Source organism: Anabrus simplex, chromosome 2, assembly GCF_040414725.1.
Source record: "Anabrus simplex isolate iqAnaSimp1 chromosome 2, ASM4041472v1, whole genome shotgun sequence".
NCBI classification, from domain to species: domain Eukaryota; kingdom Metazoa; phylum Arthropoda; class Insecta; order Orthoptera; family Tettigoniidae; genus Anabrus; species Anabrus simplex.
In genome coordinates, this window is record NC_090266.1 from 982,532,919 (window position 1) to 982,553,794 (window position 20,876).

The 20,876-nt window shown below is 38.6% G+C and overlaps 1 protein-coding gene across 12 annotated transcripts in view; it reads right to left on the reverse strand.

Annotated features, from left to right (window-relative positions):
• AP-1gamma (adaptor protein complex 1, gamma subunit) overlaps positions 1–20,876 on the reverse strand; it is a 792,649-nt gene that overhangs the window by 516,426 nt on the left and 255,347 nt on the right. The window lies entirely within an intron of this gene.

Consider the following 20,876-nt stretch of genomic DNA (forward strand, 5'->3'; position numbering starts at 1 on the left):
ATTCTCCGTCACCAGTGCGATCATTTTAGCCTCCTCCCTGTTCTACCCACTACTCCAAGTGAATTTTGCACTGTTAGAAGCAGTGCTGCAGATCTTCTACTGATAGGTTGTGCATGAGCTCCATTGATTTTGTTATCACAGTATACACACATATCTGAACTGTATTCTGTTCAGTGTAGATTTGTTCTTTGGAAACAAAGTCACACGGGAGAGGAACTTGTAAGCAAGGTAGGTGTTGTAACTGTACAAAAGTATGATCCCCAATTTTAGGTTAGGAAATGTTTGTATACGACTAACTCCCAATTTTACGCTAAGAAATTTTCGTAAAATTAATTTGTAATATAAAGTAGTAAATATCACGCAAGTTTTTAAATGAAGATGTAAGAACATTGTATTGTAAGAAAAATGTGTAGTTAGGGAATATTGCAAATGTGCATCGTTATATTTTGTATAAATTTCTGTTTGGGAAAGTCTGTAAACATGGCCTAGCATTAAAGATTGTGCAACCGGGAAAACAGCGACTATATCAGGAAAGACGGTTGAAGTCGGTTGAAAGTGTTGCAACATGTGGTTTAGAAACCCACGCTTAGGCCGGGAAGTGTATGCTGAAGATCATAACTCATCAATGTGGATAAAGGTGCAAGATCGCTATTCACGGTTCAGTAGCTTGGTAACCAGTCTGAAAGCTCCGATTTTGAACGAGGTTGCATTGACCAAGAGATGCTAGAAGATGTGGCAGTGGTAGCGTTTTTTTTTCTGTGGATTTTAGGAGACACTACGCTACATGGAGCGAGCCTATACATGTGTGTACGCGTGCAATGAGAGTCTTAGCTTACTTGTTATGGAGTGATGGACGAAACATATTATGCGTGCGTGCTACGAGTTTATTATTGTTACTGTGCATGACTATTGCGGTTGCTGATCATTGCTATTGAGGTTGATGACAATTGCCACTGTGAAATCTTTGCTGTACGAGTTCTTCACAGGTGCATTACTGCACAATTACGGAGTCATGACGAGTGTATTACTTGTTAATTCACATTCACGGTGAGCGGTTGGTGGAAGATGCTACATAGTGTTCTTTTGTAAGTACGGCTACGGACTATTCCTTGCCCAGGGAATGCACATTGTGGGCAGTCTTTTATATGTGTAATTTGGAGGTAATACGTTGTGCACAGAACTAATTACGATTTGATGAAAACGTAGCCCAAGTTTTTATTACTTGCTCATTCTTTGAATAATACGACATGCTTGTTGTTGTTTATTAATCCCACAGCAGACATTTTACATTGTGGATGTGTATGACTTAGTAACAGAGTATAGTGAGGTAACAGGGTTTGTTTCTTTGTACAGTTATTATGCGTGGCAAATAGATTCCACCGAGCTCGATAGCTGCAGTCGTTTAAGTATGGCCAGTATCCAGTATTCGGGAGATGGTGGGTTCGAACCCCACTGTCGGCAGCCCTGAAGATGGTTTTCCATTTTCACACCAGGCAAATGCTGGGGCTGTACCTTAATTAAAGCCACGGCCGCTTCCTTCCCATTCCTAGCCTTTTCCTGTCCCATCGTCGCCATAAGACCTATCTGTGTCGGTGCGACGTAAAGCAACTCGCAAAATAAAAAATAAAAAATTCTACGGTGATGATGCTATTGTGCTAATGTATTTAAGGTTATGAAGGGACAGTCTTCTTATCCATAGGATATAATCAATTTGAAGTGTGGCCTTCAGAACCATGTACAGCTGTGGTGTATAGCTTGTAGATGTTGTTTGTGTATGTTTATATTGGTCTCATCATGTGATGATAATTGTTGGTTTTTGTTTTGTTTTAATTTTGTTTTGGGAGTAAAGTCATGTAGTGAATAGTGTTGTAAATCTTTTATCGGTGGAGTAAGGAAAAACCTGGCATGCTACCCAAATTTAATTTCAGGGATAAACAGTAACAGGTAAGGTTATAAAGTAAGTCTGGAGCTTCGTCAACCTGATGACCGTTGCCTTGGGAGAGGGAGTTCTTTCATGCTCTACAAGTCAATTATTCCCGTAAATGTATTTTGCAGGTGGCGCCAAATTTCGTTATTTATATTTTATTCTAGTTACAATTTATTCATTTCGTATTTTCAATATTGCCAAAATGTTACAGTGTTCCAGAGTAAGGATCTTGTGCTTTGTCAGAGATGTCTTGAGAATATGTTGTGTGCTGGAGTACAGTTCTAAGAGTGAAGAATCAACGAGCTGCTCTTCCACCCACTCTCTCAGGGATGTCAAAAACTCCTTGTAACACACACACACTCTCTCTCTCTCTCTCTCTCTCTCTCTCATATAAAAGACATCAATGGTCATACCACAATACAAAATTATTAAAATATCATGCATCTAATCATGCATGTTCCAACCTTCCCTGTGTGTTCTTGAATGCATTCAAGTGATTTATTCCTATGAACATGAAAAGGAACACATGATAGGATGAATCCAATGGCAAGTCAGAGAGCAGCGTGGCGGCCTCTCACTGCTGGGTTCCCTGGTTCAAATCCCAGTCACTCCATGTGAGATTTGTGCTGGACAAAGCAAAGGTGGGAGAGGTTTTCTCCAGGTACTCTAGTTTTCCCCTGTCATCTTACATTCCAGTGACACACACTAATATCATTTCATTTTTCTGTCAGTCATTAATCATTGTCCCTGAGGAGAACGAGAGGCTTCAGCAGCAGGCATAATTACTATCCTCAGAGCTAGATAGGGGCTTCATTCCACTACTGACTCAGTCGAGTGATTGGAAACAGGCTGAGGATTTCTATTTTATGTTAACATGCTCAAGGTGAGATGATTTCAGCCAAGAGGGGATTATTTTCAGAAGTCTATTTGTAAGAACCCACACCTATATGAAAAAAGTCCCCAACTAGGTCTCACGAAGGAATGGTAGAAGTCAGATGGTGAATTTTGAGTTTATTTCTACATATTTGAGAAGGTTTTTTTAAAGTGAATCGGGCAGTTGCAGTCTGATTTTTTGCTAGTATTTTCTAAGGGGGAATTGGGAGCTCCAAGTTCGCACAGCATGCCCTGAATAGTACAGTATGTGCCAATACACATTACTGCCCACGGCTCAATGCCTCGCCTTCTCTCCCAACCACATATGGTTACCTATAGTTGTGTATAAGAGATAGCAAGTCCTATTCTACAATTCTTAATGAAAGATGGCTATGCAGGCAAACGTTCTGGATTAGTTCACTTTTAGGACCGCTTGCAAAATTATTGAAGCTCTTATTAATGTCTACGGCATTAATACTCAGAAAACGAGCAAATCATGTACACACAGATAGACAATTTTGATGCAATTTTTGAGGAAAATTGCAAACTTGTTCAGGAGGAAGAAGAAGCTGTGTTTGTTGATTCAAAAGTCAAACACAGATGTGCCAGCTTTCGAAACTGAAATATCAGGAGATGTTATTTGCGGCATATTCCGACATGGAAAATTCTAAATTCCCATGGAGGAATTAGATATTTTTCACCAATAGAGCATGTCAAAAATGTCAAATTGACATATTCCGACATGTTATGACAAGTTACTGATGACATAACTTTGAAGAATATTTAACGCATTTAAGTACTCAATTGTGTACTTATTAATTAATTAATGTATTTATTTATAAATACTGAAATATTGCATATATTTTATAAATACTAAAATACTGCATGTATCTGAGCATTTATTTTATTTTTTGCTAATGGCTTTACGTCACACCGACACAGATAGGTCTTATGGCGACGATGGGATAGGAAAGGCCTAGGAGTTGGAAAGAAGAGGCCGTGGCCTTAATTACGGTGCAGCCCCAGCATTTGCCTGGTGTGAAAACGGGAAACAACGGAAAACCATCTTCAGGGCTGCCAATAGTGGGATTCGAACCCACTATCCCCCGGATGCAAGCTCACAGCGGTACGCCCCTAACTGCACGGCTATCTGAGTTTTAGAAAACATGAATCTTCCAGCCTTAGGCCTCTTCAAAAAAATTCTGAACTAAATTTATGCTCAAAGCAATGGCCTTGTTTAATGAATTTTAAGATTTACTTTTTCCAGAATTTTTTCTCATATGTGGAAATAAAAAAAAATAAAAAGCATTATATTAGAGATTCTGTCATATTGAAGAACACCACCAGCTGACTGCATCTGTCTCGCCAGTGCCCAATGAACAACAATTACCTTCAGCTAATTAAAGAACGAGGAAAATCCTGGGACTTTAAAAAAAAAAAATACAGGAATACTAAATCTGCTCTCAAAATTGGGAGAAGTCTCTGTTATCAGGAGAGAGGGAGAAAGGCCCAAAAATACGGGAGTCCCCTAAGTTGGCACATCTGCGGAGATGACGTCAGGGAGGGAACAAAATCATCAAAAAATGTAAACACTAGATGTTTGTTTTTGTTTTTTGCTAGTTGCTTTACGTTGCACCGACACAGATAGGTCTTATGGCGATGATGGGACAGGAAAGGGCTAGGAGTAGGAAGGAAGCGGCCATGACTTTAAGGTACAGCTCCAGCATTCGCCTGGTGTGAAAGTGGGAAACCACGGAAAACCATCTTCGGGGCTGCCGACAGTGGTGTTCGAATCTACTATTTCCCAAATAATGGATACTGGCCGCACTTAAGCGAATACAGCTATCAAGCTCCGTCTAGATGGGTATAACAATGACAACGTACCTTGTGATGGCCAAGGACGACCTTATAAATCAACGGAAGATTATGATTCCATTCGTTGGACATGGACGTACATCAAAAAATAAAGGAACGGGGACATATGTATGCTGAACAGAAGTTTAATAAGGCTCTGAGACAAATTTACGCTGTCGTCAACTACGCTGAAGACAACGGAGAAATTAAAAAGCAAGGATGGGTTATTTATATGTCACAAAATCAAACGCAGAGCATTGGACTGGTGAGGGTAGAGAGTTGTTTTGCCCCAAAACACACTTCCTAGAGAGACATCTACTTGACAAAACTTAAATGGGGTTTGAAAATTCGGTTCCATAATCTAACCAAATTGGCAATACAGCTGCACCAGAGTTATACATGCCGTATTTCCGTGTGTTTTAGACTCCCCTGGCTTATCGGGACAAAGTAAATGGAAAAAAATAAATTAATAAAACTCTAAAATTTCCCCCTGCAACGTAATTAGTCAGAGGAGAACAGTGACTCTGCTTCGAAGCAGGTACAAGCCCTACTGAACCTCTGATGATATCACACATATTCGTGAATAGCTTAATCCGTCCAACCCGTGCAATGGAAACACATATCTAAGTGATTCGGTACATCTGTGTTTCCTAGTTAAAAAACATCCAGCTCCGTAGCATACTGCAGCTTCGATGACATAGCACAATTAGGTGAACAGTTTTGTATATCCATCCCATGCCTTGCAAGCATGCGTCTGTCATGCGATGTCTGTTTTTTGTAGTTAAGAATGTCCGCAAGTGTAGCTGCCGTTCTTGGGGACCACGAGTTCGATTTCTGGTACTGCCAGATATTTATGAATGGAAGGAAGGTTGGTCTGCAGTGAAATGATACATATAGCTCACCACCATTGGGGGCATGCCTAAAAAGACCTGCATCACCTCAGGATGAGGATAAGAGTTTACTTTAGTTAAGAAATATTCACGCATGTTGCTATTAATAGAGCAGACAAGATCAATATGAAGTGATCATTCAATATCTTGTAACACAGGCCAATTCAGGTAATTTTTGGCGTCATTGGTTTAAAAACGTGATAAAAACACTGCAATCGTAACAATTACTTTACTCACCAACGTACCCAACAAATCAAAAGAATAATAAGGTTATTGGCTTTACGTCCCACTAACTACTTTCATGGTTTTTGGAGATGCCAAAAATATCATACTATACTTTAATACAAAGCATGGAGACAACAAACGTACGAAATGATACATAATTATAATATGCATTACCCTCCACCCCTTTACATATCCATAAATACAGCAAGCTTTCCCGTTTTGTTTTTCTCCCGTTGTGGAATTTCTTGCACTACGCGAGCACTTAAAAGATAGTGCACCTAATCTAAACTTGAGGTCTCTCTAACTCAATTCCAACTGTTTTGGTAAATCCTGATGTGATAAATGTACAGAATTCCACTATAAATTTAATATACGGAATATAATACTGTGAATGAGTTAGCTGGAAATTTTATGATGTCCAACAACGGACCATGTATATTGGAATTATGAATGAACTCATTCAAGACAAATATTTCAGGTTCCCTATAGGAATCAGTATCTATATGCATATTTCCCTGCGCGATGCAAGTGGTTGAAACGAGGCAGAATGAAAAATGCTCCTAAAAATAGAAATACCAGAATGTATTGTCTTAACAGCAGTGTATGCTAGCATACCAACAGTAATTTATTCAAAAATTGACAACTGCCTGTTGCAAACGTACATCAATCTTACATGCTGGCTTTAAGGAAAACCAAAGAGCCCAACAATACTGCTGTCCGTTAAATTTGCATCCATTCTTTCCAATGACAAGTCATTCATTGGATTTTGAAGTCGTTGGTTTCATCCCATGTATTTGTACTCATGAGGAGGACAATAAAGCATTTAAATTACTACTATTTCACTGTGTTATCAGTTCTTTTTCCGATTTAATTGCAATGAAACAAAAGCTTTGAAACTCCAAAATGTTGCAGGGCCTACATTATACTATTTTTTTTTTGGTCTCTGGCCCGTGTCAAGATAATGGCGAGGTATGTGTGTTTATCAACAAGGCGTGAGTCAAGCATGAGAACTACGCGCCCGACATCAAGGCGAGTGGTGCCTCTCTTCCCATCTTCTAATGCCTATACATTTGAAACCCATTAATATCTCCAAAAGTACGCGTCAGATTTTCGAAATAAGCACATCACTGAATTTATAATAATAATAATAATAATAATAATAATAATAATAATAATAATAATAATAATAATAATGCTATTGGGTTTACGTCCCACTACTAACATTTTCGGTTATCAGGAACACCGAGGTGCCACAATTTAGTCCCACAGGATGTCGTATGTGCCAGTAAATCTACCAACATGAAGCCGACGTACTTGAGCTCCTTCAAATACAACTGGACTGAGCCAGAATCGAACCTGCCAAGTTGAGTCAGACGGCCAGTGCTTCAACAGTCTGCGCTACTCACCCCGGCACTGAATTTGTTGCTCAGTTTTTAATAAATTACTCTATTATGTGAAACTAGTATATCCCATTCATAAAAGCAAAGTTTTTACCAGTTTCTTGGTAATTATGTATGTGATCAAGAGGAATAAGACAGTATATAATGAACCAATTAATATAATTTAAGAATTTGAAAACAGAATGTCTATATCTTCAAAGAATCAGAAGACATTTGAGGCGGACAACTTAACTGAATAACCCAGTATAAGCAAAACAAATACAATCGGCATTCAGAGTTTGAAAATCATGTACACAACAGCTCACAGCAGGATAAAGACATCAACTTTTACAAAATAATAATAATAATAATAATAATAATAATAATAATAATATCTCCCATAAATGCAACCCCTCGTCCACGTCATGGGAAATGGGCAACGTCATAAAGTAAGGGTTTGCCTGGTGGGGTGATGTACAGTGGGGACTGCGTGTGACCCGTGACCGCTTCAGTAGCTGTGAAGGCCCAGCAGGAACCCTGAAAAGTGGCGGCTAACGGGGCTATGGTGAAGATGCTGCTGCCTTTTAGTATGTGGAGTTGGTTCTCCGAAGGCTAAGGGAAGAAAACAATTAAATATTACCCGTCATCCGAAGGAGGTTGGACGTAGGGCTGACACCCTGCTCTGTAAAAAAGGTCAAGTTGTAAAACTTCAACGAAAGAAAGCCGGTCTGATCAATGGAAACAAACTTGGCGTGGAAAAGGACAATGATAATCAACCATCAGTGCGTGAAAGAAAGAAAAGAAATATAAAGCGTAGGTCACGTTTATATATTGGAACCTGGAAAGCGAGATCTTTGTATCGCCCAGGAGCCCTGAAGGTACTGTTGAACCAAACAATGAAGCTGAAGCAGAGTAACATAGCTCTACAAGAAGTAAGGTGGACCGGAAGTGGAATTCTAGAAAAGCGAGAAGCTAGTATATTCTATAGCTGTAGCGAGGAGGAGCACAGGTTCGGCACAGGATTTGTGGTACGCCACCAGCTACAGCACGTTGTAATTGGGTTTACACCTATTAGTCGAAGAATGTCAGTACTCAGGATAAAGGGTAAATCCTTTAATTACTCTATAATTAACGCCCATGCACCAACAGAAGAATCTGAGGAGAAAGAGAAAGAATTGTTCTATGAACTTTTGGAAAGAACATATGATGGTTGCCCAGGACATGACATTAAAATAGTTGCTGGTGATCTAAATGCTCAGGTGGGAAGGGAACAGATATTTAAGCCAACAATAGGGAACATGCATAATTTTTTAAAATTTTTTTTCAAAAGTACATCAATGAAAGAGTACGTAAACGTATTACACTGAGGTAAGTTGCCTCGTTTTCTACCATTAAAAAAATATTTAATAGTGCCTTTCCGCAAGGCGAGTGAAACGGCCTCTGACGTAAGCGGCGCGCTGTGACGTCACGATCCAGTACCGCATGCAGCTCTACCAGCCATTGTGCATCAGCCGTTACTAAAAGCCGATTATTTATTATTCGTGATCGCGAATAACTTAAAAATGACAGAAGAAAGGTTCAAAACAGTACAGTCAGACAATCTATCATGTGTAGATGTCATCATTCTTGAAAAATTGTGACTTTTGTGGCCGCAGAAATTCGCAGATAAGAAGCAAGTTTGTAAGTGGCATCTTTTATATACGTGCAATGTACTGTAACTCATAGTATTAGGATAACAATGAACCTGGATAGAAATCACATCACTTTTAGCATTTCCTTCTAGACTGATTCCCATATTAAAGAATAACATTACATTTTCGGGCTTTCAGCATTAGTAAAGTAAGAAATCGGATTTCAGCACTAACATAAACATATAGGTAGCATTATAGTACTAGTCCGCCTCTGTGGTGTAGTGGTTAACGTGAATAGCTGCCACCCCCGGAGGCCCGGTTTTGATTCCCAGCTCTGCCATGAAAATTGAAAACACATAGTACGAGGGCTGGAACGGGGTCTACTAGCCTCGGGAGATCAACTGAGTAGAGGGATTTCGAATCCCACCTCAGCCATTCTCGAAGTGGTTTTTTGTATTTTCCCACTTCTCCTCCAGGCACCTAAGATCACGGCCGTTTCGTTCCCTCTTCCTTGTCTATCCCTTCCGATCTTCCCATCCTCCAACAAGGCCCCTGTTGAGCATAGCAGGTGAGGCCGCCTGGGCGAGAAATGGCCCTCCTTACCAGTTGAATCACCATACCCAAAGTCTTACGCTCCAGGACACTGCCCTTGAAGCAGTAAAGGTGAAATCCTTCGCTGAGTCCGAGGGGAAAACCAACCCTGAAGGATAAACTGATTAAGAAAGAAAGAAAGAAGGAAAGAAAGAAAGAAAGATCATAGTACTATAGGTCTATAATCTATCATTCCCAAAAAAAATAAAAATATTTATGGTTGGGGCAACTGGCCTATCCACTTCCGGGCCCCATGAAAGATAAACATTAAATATCTTGGTAGAGGGAAAAAGTTAAACATGATAATGATAAAGATAAATATGACTTCTAGTTTTCACAAGTCGGGCTGAGTGGTTCAGACGGTTGAGGTGCTGGCTTTCTGACCCCAACTTGGCAGGTTCGAACCTGGGTCAGTCCGGTGGTAGTTGAAGGTGCTCAAATACGTCAGCCTCGTGTCGGTAGATTTACTGGCACGTAAAAGAACTCCTGCAGGACTAAATTCCTGCACATCGGCATCTCCGAAAACTGTAGAAGTAGTTAGCGGGGCGCAAAGCCAATAACATTAATTACATTTGGCTTTTAACAAGCTGAGCATATCATGCAAGAAAAGTGTCTTGGTGACATTTTAGTCGTTCAATATAGGAATGTCTTTGGGTGCTGTGGCTTTTACCTTTCTTTTTCTTTTTTTTTTTTCCTGCGTCGCACCGTCACAGATAGGTTTTATGGCGACAATGGGACAGGAAAGGCCTAGGAATGGGAAGGAAGCGGCCGTGGCATTAAGGTACAGCCCCAGCATTTGCCTGCTGTGAAAATAGGAAACCATGGAAAACCATCTTCAGGGCTGCCGACAGTGGGGTTCGAACCCACTATCTCCCGGATGCGAGCTCACAGCTGCGCGCTCCTAACTGCACGGCCAACTCGCTCGGTATTTTTACCCTTTGGTTTATTGACTTGGCTTGTATAACCTAAAACTTAGGCTAAGTTGGATAATATTTTAAACACCAACATCACTATTTTCACCTGTGTGCAATTATGTTATTTATTTCATTAATATTATGATAATTATTATAATTGAGCATTGTTAACTTATAAGATCCAAACAGACAAGCATTGGTTTTGTGTAGAGATAAACATTTGTTAAATTCATGTTGTTTTCTTTCACGATGTACACGCCTATTTTTTGTTAAATTATAGAGTATTTAGCTACAGCCTAAATTTCTCAACAAATGTAAGGTCTTCAATAAAGACATTAATAACTGTCGCATGCCAAGATAAATTGGTATAATTAGAGCTGTCAATATGGTTCATAACCCCTTTGGTTTATTACATGGATCACCCAAAACATAGGTTAGGTTTGGAGAATACTTTAATAATCAGCATTAATTAATACACTGTTTATTACTTTCATATTCCAAGATGTAATTGAAGCATTTAATTAAAGCATCATACATAATGTGCTATTGCACATCGGAACTATACACCATTTATAAGTTTTCTGCCTCACTGTCTGCACAGGATTCATTTTAAGTCTAAAATATACCACTCAGATTATTACCCAATGTATAGACCTCGAATTTAACTATATCAGACACTAACATAAAGTAGAAATACGCAAAGTGTGTCCTGCTTCTCAGCACACTATGTGTTATTTCATCTGCTAATTCAGTTAACCTGTACGATGACGTCAAACCAATGAGATAGCGTACTTGCATCAAGTGACATTTTTGTACTTTAATTTAGATTTTTATCATGTTTGGAATTATTATTTGTACATTCTGATCACATTTTTGAATTCTGCATGAAATTTTGAATCAGATTAGCATATTTTTAATTAAAACCCCGGATCATGCATGTTCCCTATTGGTCCCCACAGCGAACATACTGTAAGTAATGATAATGGAACGAGACTTATATTATTTGCAGCATCTTGAAATATGATTGTGGGCTCCCCATTGTTCCCACAAAAAGACATACATAAAGGAACGTGGACATTGGGGGATGGAAATATAGTTAACCAGATTGATCATGCGCTGATAGATGCAAGGCACAAATCAGATCTCTTGGCTGTGAGGAGTCTCAGATGCCCAAATATAGACTCAGACCACTTCCTGGTATGTGCGCGAATTAGGGCTAGGATCTCCAGTGCATTCAAAGGAACCCGAACCGACATACCAAAATACAATATAATAGCTCTAGAATCATCTGAAGTTAAAAAGCAATACCAGGAGAGGATAATACAGATTCTTGAAAATACTGAAGATTGCGACGACATTGAGTATCAGTGGGAAATTATTCAAAATGCAGTGGAGACGTCAGCAAATGAAACACTGGGAACTGAAACAAGATATAAAAGATCTCCTTGGTTTGACACTGAGTGTGAAATAGCAACAGAAGAGAAGAACATGGCATACAGAAGGACATTACAATCAAATTGTACAAGAAGAATGAAGGAATTCTATAAAGAAAAACGGAGGATTGAAAAGAAGATCCATCAGACGAAAAAGAGAGACTGGATGAAGGCAAATATCGAAGAAATGGAGCTTCTGAGAAATCAAAATGAGGCAAGGAAATTTTACAGAGAGGTAAATGCTGCACGGAAACCCTTCTGTGGCATAACTAGCCTGATAAAGGATGAAACAGGTAAAATTGTTAGCGAGGGGAAAGACATATGTGAAAGATGGCAGCAACATTTTGATAGACTCCTGAATTTCAGAATGATAACAAGACACTCAATTGATGCGCAAGGAGAAAATGACCCTGACGAAAATATAGGTCCACCAACTTTAGAAGAGGTGATAACTGCCATGAAGAAATTGAAGAATAACAAGGCAAAAGGAACAGATTATATCCCAGCGACACTGCTCAAGCAACGTGGCAATGAATTGGAACGGACTTTCCTAGAAATAGCTACTTCAGTATGGGATGAGGAGAAAATGCCTCAGCAATGGGAAGAAGGAATTATATGTCCTATATATAAGAAAGGGGATCAGCTTGAGTGTGATAGTTATAGAGGAATTACGCAACTTAACTTGGGATATAAAGTATTCTCCAACATTCTATTTGACCGTCTTCTCCCAATTGTTCCCAGAGAGACTGGGATTTATCAGTGTGGATTTATCCCAGGAAAGACCACTATAGATCAGATTTTCACCTTAAGGCAAATTTTAGAGAAAATCGAATTTGGGATTCGCACGCATCACCTCTTCATTGATTACAAAGAGCGTATGACAGTATAGACAGAGAGCAATTGTACCATGCTATGTCTGAACTGGGAATTCCTGGAAAACTGGTGAGAAGGCTGGTGAGAATGACAATGAGTGGGACACGAAGTAGTACAAGAACGGGAGGAATGACGTCCGAGACATTAAATATTAAAAATTGGGTACGGCAGGGAGACGCACTGGCATGTCTCCTTTTTAACGTTGCCTTGGAAGTGACGAGAGATGCAAACCTCCAGAATAGGAGAACAATTTTCTATAGATCAGTGCAGATACTTGCTTATGGCGATGATATATAGTGGCAAGAACTCGAAAGGCAATGGAAGAGACATTCATCGCCCTTGAACAGGCCAGTAGGAAAATGGGACTGAACATCAACCAGCAGAAAACTAAATATATGGCAGCTGGGAAAGCAAGTAAGAAGAGAACATGCCAACCTCAATAACCGTCGGCAATTACACCTTTGAGAGAGTTGAGCAGTTTAAATATCTGGGATCGACAGTCACCTACTCAAATGATAAATCTCATGAAATAAACAGAGATTAATAGCAGCTAACAGAGCCTCTTTTGCTCTAACAAGGCTTCTCTCCTCAAGGCTCTTGACCAACACCACTAAATTAATCATCTATAAAACACAAGACCTGTGCTGACATATGCCTCGAAAACTTGGCCATTAACAGCAAAAGATACTGGTATGCTGGATGCCATCGAAAAAAAGATACTTCGAAGAATCATCGGCCCAGTCTGTGAAAGAGGAACATGGAGGAGAAGGTACAATCATGAATTGTACAACATTTATAAAGACCCATCTATTAGAATAGTGAAATCAGCCAGATTGAGGTGGACCGGGCATGTAGCACGGATGAGTGATACAGAAGTACCTAAAAAGATATTAAACAGAAATCCGGGGGGACAGACTGTAATGCGAGTGGAATGTATTTTTTTTTTTTTTTAAAGACTTTGTTTGTAAAATATGATATGATGTTTTATTTTTATTGACCTAACCTGTACTGTATAATGTTGTAACATAGGCATTTGTAAATAGTAGAATTCTGTCTATAGTTCCTGGAAAGATCCAGAAAGTTACATAACTTTTGTACAGGGTGTGTTACTTTGTTGGTATGTGTTCTAGAAAGTGTGTTCTGTCTATTCTGGAAAAATACGACTTTCGCGATCATGCATATTCTAGAATGTTAGTCAAAGTTCACGATCGAAAGTAAGGTTGTGATTGGTGAGTCTAGGTGGCGATAGGGAACACGTGCACGCTGATTGGCTGCCTCCAAGGCCAGTAATTCCTATATATAGTGAGCGAGGCAGTGTTCGAATTAATTCTGTATCCTGAATTCTGTCGGTCTCGGTTTATCTGTCTGCGAGCAGCCTATCTGGTTGACGTCCCCCGGCTTCCGGGATGGCACTCTCCTCGGGTAAGCACTCTTGAATTCCGTTCCTGCTAAAATTTCCGTAATGTTCCGATTTGCTTTTCATACAGGAGTCTGCCCTAACCTCGCCTAGATTCACCAAATTAGTTACTTATGACGCCTTAGTTTTTCAGCTGGACTTACCTGTTCGTTTCCGAGGCATTCCCATTTCTTGTTTCACTAAAATATGTATATTGTAGTTTAACATTCTTTCCCTTGGGGGTGGCCTCTGGTAGTTCTGTATCACTTGAGGTACGCTAGGTTTTGGATAACCTGTAAATGGCATTGTACTACCACATTGGTAACTAGATGTATAGTTGATTTGAAATTTGAATTTACACTGCTACGAAATAACCTATGTATATCACTGAACTTATAGCTCATAACTTGGAATGTATTTGTAAAATTATCTTGTAAATAATATTTTTCAAATCTAAGGATCACGGGGATTTATTTTGGAATCCGCTATCTAAGCCATGTCCATGCCTTTGGTAGGTTCCCAGCCCTTCCATCTTCCCGTTTTGTCGTTCACTAGTTGGCCCTACTGATAGTTACGTACTTGTTTTGTTGGAGATCCGCGTAATGCTAGCTACTGTTTTTCCGAGTGTGTAGTGTTTTCTTATATTGTGTATTGTACTCTTACCTTCCCCTTCTAACTGTGTTTGTGCCTTGTTTGGTGTTACCACTATAGTAGAGGTAGCACACTGTGTCTTCTGGTATGGGCTAGAATAAATTTGTTACATTCACTGACCTGTCTCAGTCTCCTTTGACAATATGAAAGTGCAATTAAGAATAGGAAAGAATTTCCACCAATCAATACTTGTTTATTGCTTATATTAAGCTACAGGACCGGTTTCGACCCCACATACAAGGTCATCTTCAACTGAACCATGAATACATATTTATATGATGAAGCTTTGATTAAATTGCATTGTCAAGGGAATGTCATATGATGATGTGCATTTAGTCACATACAAATGGGGCATGTCTTAACGTGAATTGGCATATGTCAGTATATACAATATTGCAACTGTATGTCTAAAATATTATGTTGAGGTCCTAAAATTAGTGTATAAAACATATCTTCACTTAAACTAACTTATGTATATATGTACAGGATAAAATACAATATATAAAAAACATTTCGTGCACATGAACAATCGTATCTTGCTTGTTGGTCAATTCATCAACTCTCGTATTTAAGTCCAATTTTCAGTTGTACACTCAGCTGCTGTTCTTGGAGTTTAAAAGATATGGTTGTAAAATTGCATGAGTAAAAGATTTAGTCTTCTTGTGGGATAAAACACTTTCCAATTTTAAAAAAGTTGCCAGATGTATGGATAAAATTTGGCTAAAATATGTTCAGCTCTGCTATGTATGTTGCCTTATGTTAGAATCAAATCTTGTTGTCCTGTGGCGTCCGTAAAATTGGGTTCAAAGTAATGGCTCCTTTCCCATTTGTAGTTGTGCAATGGTGTTATGTTTATCTGTGGAAGATAAGATTGAGCTATGAGAGATATTATGTTGGAGGAATGTCTAAAGGTTGTGTGTAAATTTGAATATGTACTTACTATTGTTGGTGTAGCCGAGTTGCGTTTGACGTGCGAGCTTGTAATGTACTACTTCGTGTTCTTCTTGGGCTCATACTAGCTGCTGTGAGGGGAAGGGAAGAAGGGGTAGGGAGAGTTGTTGTTGTGGGGGTAGGGGTGGAGCTGGGTGTGTTGTTTGATGGTTTTCTGTTACGTGTCGCGTTCTATTTGTCAATTAACTTAAGGTAAGAGTTTTTTAGGGCGGGGATAACTGTATTGAAGATGATGTTAGTTTTTTCTGTGATTTCATTTATGTTGTAATTGGGATTGGTGTACTGATCTAGAGTAATGTAAAATTCTTCTGTTATGTTGAGCAGGGGGCCTTTGGGGTTTATGTTTAGGATTTGCATATCGTTATCGATGTTTGTAAAACTGTGTTTATAGTCTGCGACATGTTGTCCTATTGAGGAAAAATGATTGTGTTTTACCGCATTTATGTGTTCGTTATATCGGGTTAGGAAGTTTCTACCGGTGCGTCCGACATAGCTTGTCTCGCAATTATTACATTTGATACGGTATACCCCTGAGTGGTTGTATTTGTCGTTGCTATTGATTGTTCTGACGTGTATGATGTTGGTACTATTGTGTGTAGTTTTGAAAGCTATTCTTAGGTTATGTTTTTTTTAAATGTGCATTATTGAAGGTGAATAGTGCGTAATCTTTCTTGGATTCGTCTACTATTGTTAGTTTGGTTTTGGGTTGGGATTTTATTTTGTGAATGATTTTGTTAACCATTTCTTTCTTGTATCCATTGTTCTTAGCTATATCATGAATTAGTTGTAATTCTTTGTTTAGATCATCTTTTGTTAACGGTATATTGAATGCTCTGTGTATCATGCTATAGTAGGCTGCTCTTTTGTGTGTATTGGTTGTATTTGAGGTTTGCGTGGGTTTTCTGTATATTCTGTAAGAAAGGTGGTCATCATGCCTAGTTGTCGTTATGTCCAGGTAGTTCAGATTGCGATTGTTTTCGGTTTCCATGGTAAATTTTATATGGGAATCTATTGTGTTGAGTTTATCTAATATATCAGTTTCATTTGTGGACCTATTATCGATGATGACAAAGATGGCATCAACAAATCTGCACCAAAAAAATATATTGTCTATTTTGTTGATGTATGTGTGCTCTAAATAGTCTATGTAAATTTCGGCGATTATACCAGAAGCGGGAGATCCCATCGGTAAACCCTGTTGCTGATAGATAGTATCATGAAATTTAAAGTAGTTGTTACTAATGGCAAAATTAAGTAATTTAATGAACTCTTCTATTCCTAAAGTGGTTAGATTGCTGTGGCTTTTTAGGTTAGATTCAATGACTTCTATTGTTTGTTTTGTGGGAATGTTCAGGTACATGTTTACTATGTCAAACTAACAAAAGTAGACGAATCCAAGAAAGATTACGCACTATTCACCTTCAATAATGCACATTGAAGAAAAACATAACCTAAGAATAGCTTTCAAAACTACACACAATAGTACCAACATCATACACAACGTCAGAACAATCAATAGCAACAACAAATACAACCACTCAGGGGTATACCGTATCAAATGTAATAATTGCGAGACAAGCTATGTCGGACGCACCGGTAGAAACTTCCTAACCCGATATAACGAACACATAAATGCGGTAAAACACAATCATTTTTCCTCAATAGGACAACATGTCGCAGACTATAAACAGTTTTACAAACATCGATAACGATATGCAAATCCTAAACATAAACCCCAAAGGCCCCCTGCTCAACATAACAGAAGAATTTTACATTACTCTAGATCAGTACACCAATCCCAATTACAACATAAATGAAATCACAGAAAAAACTAACATCATCTTCAATACAGTTATCCCCGCCCTAAAAAACTCTTACCTTAAGTTAATTGACAAATAGAACGCGACACGTAACAGAAAAACATCAAACAACACACCCAGCTCCACCCCTACCCCCACAACAACAACTCTCCCTACCCCTTCTTCCCTTCCCCTCACAGCAGCTAGTATGAGCCCAAGAAGAACACGAAGTAGTACATTACAAGCTCGCACGTCAAACGCAACTCGGCTACACCAACAATAGTAAGTACATATTCAAATTTACACACATAACCTTTAGACATTCCTCCAACATAATATCTCTCATAGCTCAATCTTATCTTCCACAGATAAACATAACACCATTGCACAACTACAAATGGGAAAGGAGCCATTACTTTGAACCCAATTTTACGGATGCCACAGGACAACAAGATTTGATTCTAACATAAGGCAACATACATAGCAGAGCTGAACATATTTTAGCCAAATTTTATCCATACATCAGGCAACTTTTTTAAAATTGGAAAGTGTTTTATCCCACAAGAAGACTAAATCTTTTACTCATGCAATTTTACAACCATATCTTTTAAACTCCAAGAACAGCAGCTGAGTGTACAACTGAAAATTGGACTTAAATACGAGACTTGATGAATTGACCAACAAGCAAGATACGATTGTTCATGTGCACGAAATGTTTTTTATATATTGTATTTTATCCTGTACATATATACATAAGTTAGTTTAAGTGAAGATATGTTTTATACACTAATTTTAGGACCTCAACATAATATTTTAGACATAAAGTTGCAATATTGTACATACTGACATATGCCAATTCACGTTAAGACATGCCCCATTTGTATGCGACTAAATGCACATCATCATATGACATTCCCTTGACAATGCAATTTAATCAAAGCTTCATCATATAAATATGTATTCATGGTTCAGCTGAAGATGACCTTGTATGTGGGGTCGAAACCGGTCCTGTAGCTTAATATAAGCAATAAACAAGTATTGATTGGTGGAAATTCTTTCCTATTTTTAATTGTGTAATTCGTCAATACGGAAATGAAGATTATAGATTACAATATGAAAGTGACTGAGGTATGAGCGATTCTAGTAATACCATCCCTTATGCGGCCAGTCCCTGTTATGAATGGTGTGAAAATATCACTCATAGGGTCGGTTGGTGCATGCACATCAGTGGGCTTGGCAGACTGATATGTAATAGCAACTTCTGGCTAAGTGAGGAAAGCAATGGGAAACTACCTCACTCCACATTTCCTCAGTATGCCTCTTCAGTGACACCTAGGCTATCTATGACAGCTGTTGGTGGAGCTGCAGAGGTACAAACCAGCCTTCGGGCTGAACACACACACACACACACACACACACACACACACACACACACACACACACACACACACACAATAATAATAATAATAATAATAATAATAATAATAATAATAAAAAAAATAATGGTGGTGATGGTAATAATAACAATAATAAAGGAAGCAATAAGCATAACAGTAATAAAACCTAATGGTACAGTACAGTGTGTCACTGACCTAGCCAGGGCCATGGCATGATGGAGGGTTAACTAACTGACCAGCCAACTGTACTCACACGAACAACAGAGAATTACACCACATTGCATTCTACGCTGGAGTGGAGAGAAGAGAGCACTTCATTAAGATAAGTTCGAAATTTCAAATACACAGTTCAAAAAATTAGGGGAACATGTTTTTGAATGTATGCTATGCTCCAAAAAACAATACCTCACACCCAGGTATATTCCCAACTAACACTTTATTCTTTACCGTTGAAGTTGAGAAGTTCCTAACTCGTTTACTTACTTGAAAACAAACGAATCTGAATTTAAAATGGAAATGATGAAATATCTGCATTTAAAATGGAAAATATGAAAATTAATATTCATTAAATAAAACACGCAATCGTCGAACCTTGTACTCACACTTACTTCTTACCTGCTTACTTACACATACATTATTTGATGGGCGCCAGCTACTGCTCAGTGCAGCGATAATAAAATGAGAATCTTGACTATCTCTAGGGTGTGGGGTAATAAGCTTACTTTTGACAACATACCATATAAGTTCTGGGAAAAGGAGATTGGCATACAGTTTCCCTATTAAATTTGAGGTTAAGAAATTTTACTGTATAAACAAAATGAAAGATTAATTTTTTCATAGAACAAAATATATTCTTGAAATTGTATATAAAAAATAGTAAGTCTTGTTGCAATAAAACAGATGAGAATATGAACTTATGACATTGCAACTGAAAGAAACTAGGTATGAATTTGAATTCTTGATCGGACATTTAACAATTTATACGAAATATATCCCTCACTGGTTCACTTGACTGTACCTTCAACAGTTTGAGTGTAATTATGACGTATTCCTTTGATCTGGTGTTTACTGGAGATGTGTCACGCCTAATTTGGTGATGTATCCATGTGACTGCTTCTTCTCCATATCATATGACTTCTTTGTAAGTCTGTATGGTATGACATCATTGCAAGTGTATCCTTCTATGACTCCATTACTGTTCACCATCCACTTCTTCTCTCTTCACCTTCCGTTTAACTAATGACTCCCGTTGACTGACCGAGGCCACTCCATCTCGTTCACTTAATGGCCAACTGTGGCCTCTCCTTCCAGTAGAATAATGACTGACACTACAATATGCACCCACCTTATATAGACGTTAGGCTGACACACCTACGTAACCTCCAGAAATAACTATAATCTACTCCCACCTCGTGACAAATATTACCTACAATGGTGAAATAGCGCGGGGCTGCCTGGGTTACTCAAAGAAACTGAGCGCATCGCTAAATGAGCACGATGATGTAGCGATGACTCTCCATTTACTCCAGCAGTATTGCACAATGTAGCAATGTCACATTCACATCTGATATACAGTAACTCTTTACTGTACATGTTTCTAGTGTTAATCTACACACACGTACATATGCATACATTTAACTATAATCATGCAAGCGACAAGCATTGCAGAACTGAATTGAATAATACTGAAATAATAATAATAATAATAATAATAATAATAATAATAATAATAATAATAATAATAATAATACAGATATCACCTTGTAATGGGATTTGAACCGTTACAGAGTATACAAAAGAAGATTGATGGATTCGCATTCATTTTCAGAACACAAATGGAAATGTCCAAACAGGGGTGAAAACCAAGTGATAGGAGTCCTCCAGGGTGGATTCTTATATTTCCCCCAGGAGCATTAATCACAGCTTGGCACCTACGTGGTATGCTCCGGATAAGTCGACGGAGGTCACGTTGTGGTATCAGGTCCCATTCTTCAATGAGAGCCTGTTCGAGGTCTTGGAGAGTCTGTGGTGAAACAGGACGCCCACAAACACTTCCTCAAGTCAATCCCACATATGCTCGATGGGATTAAGG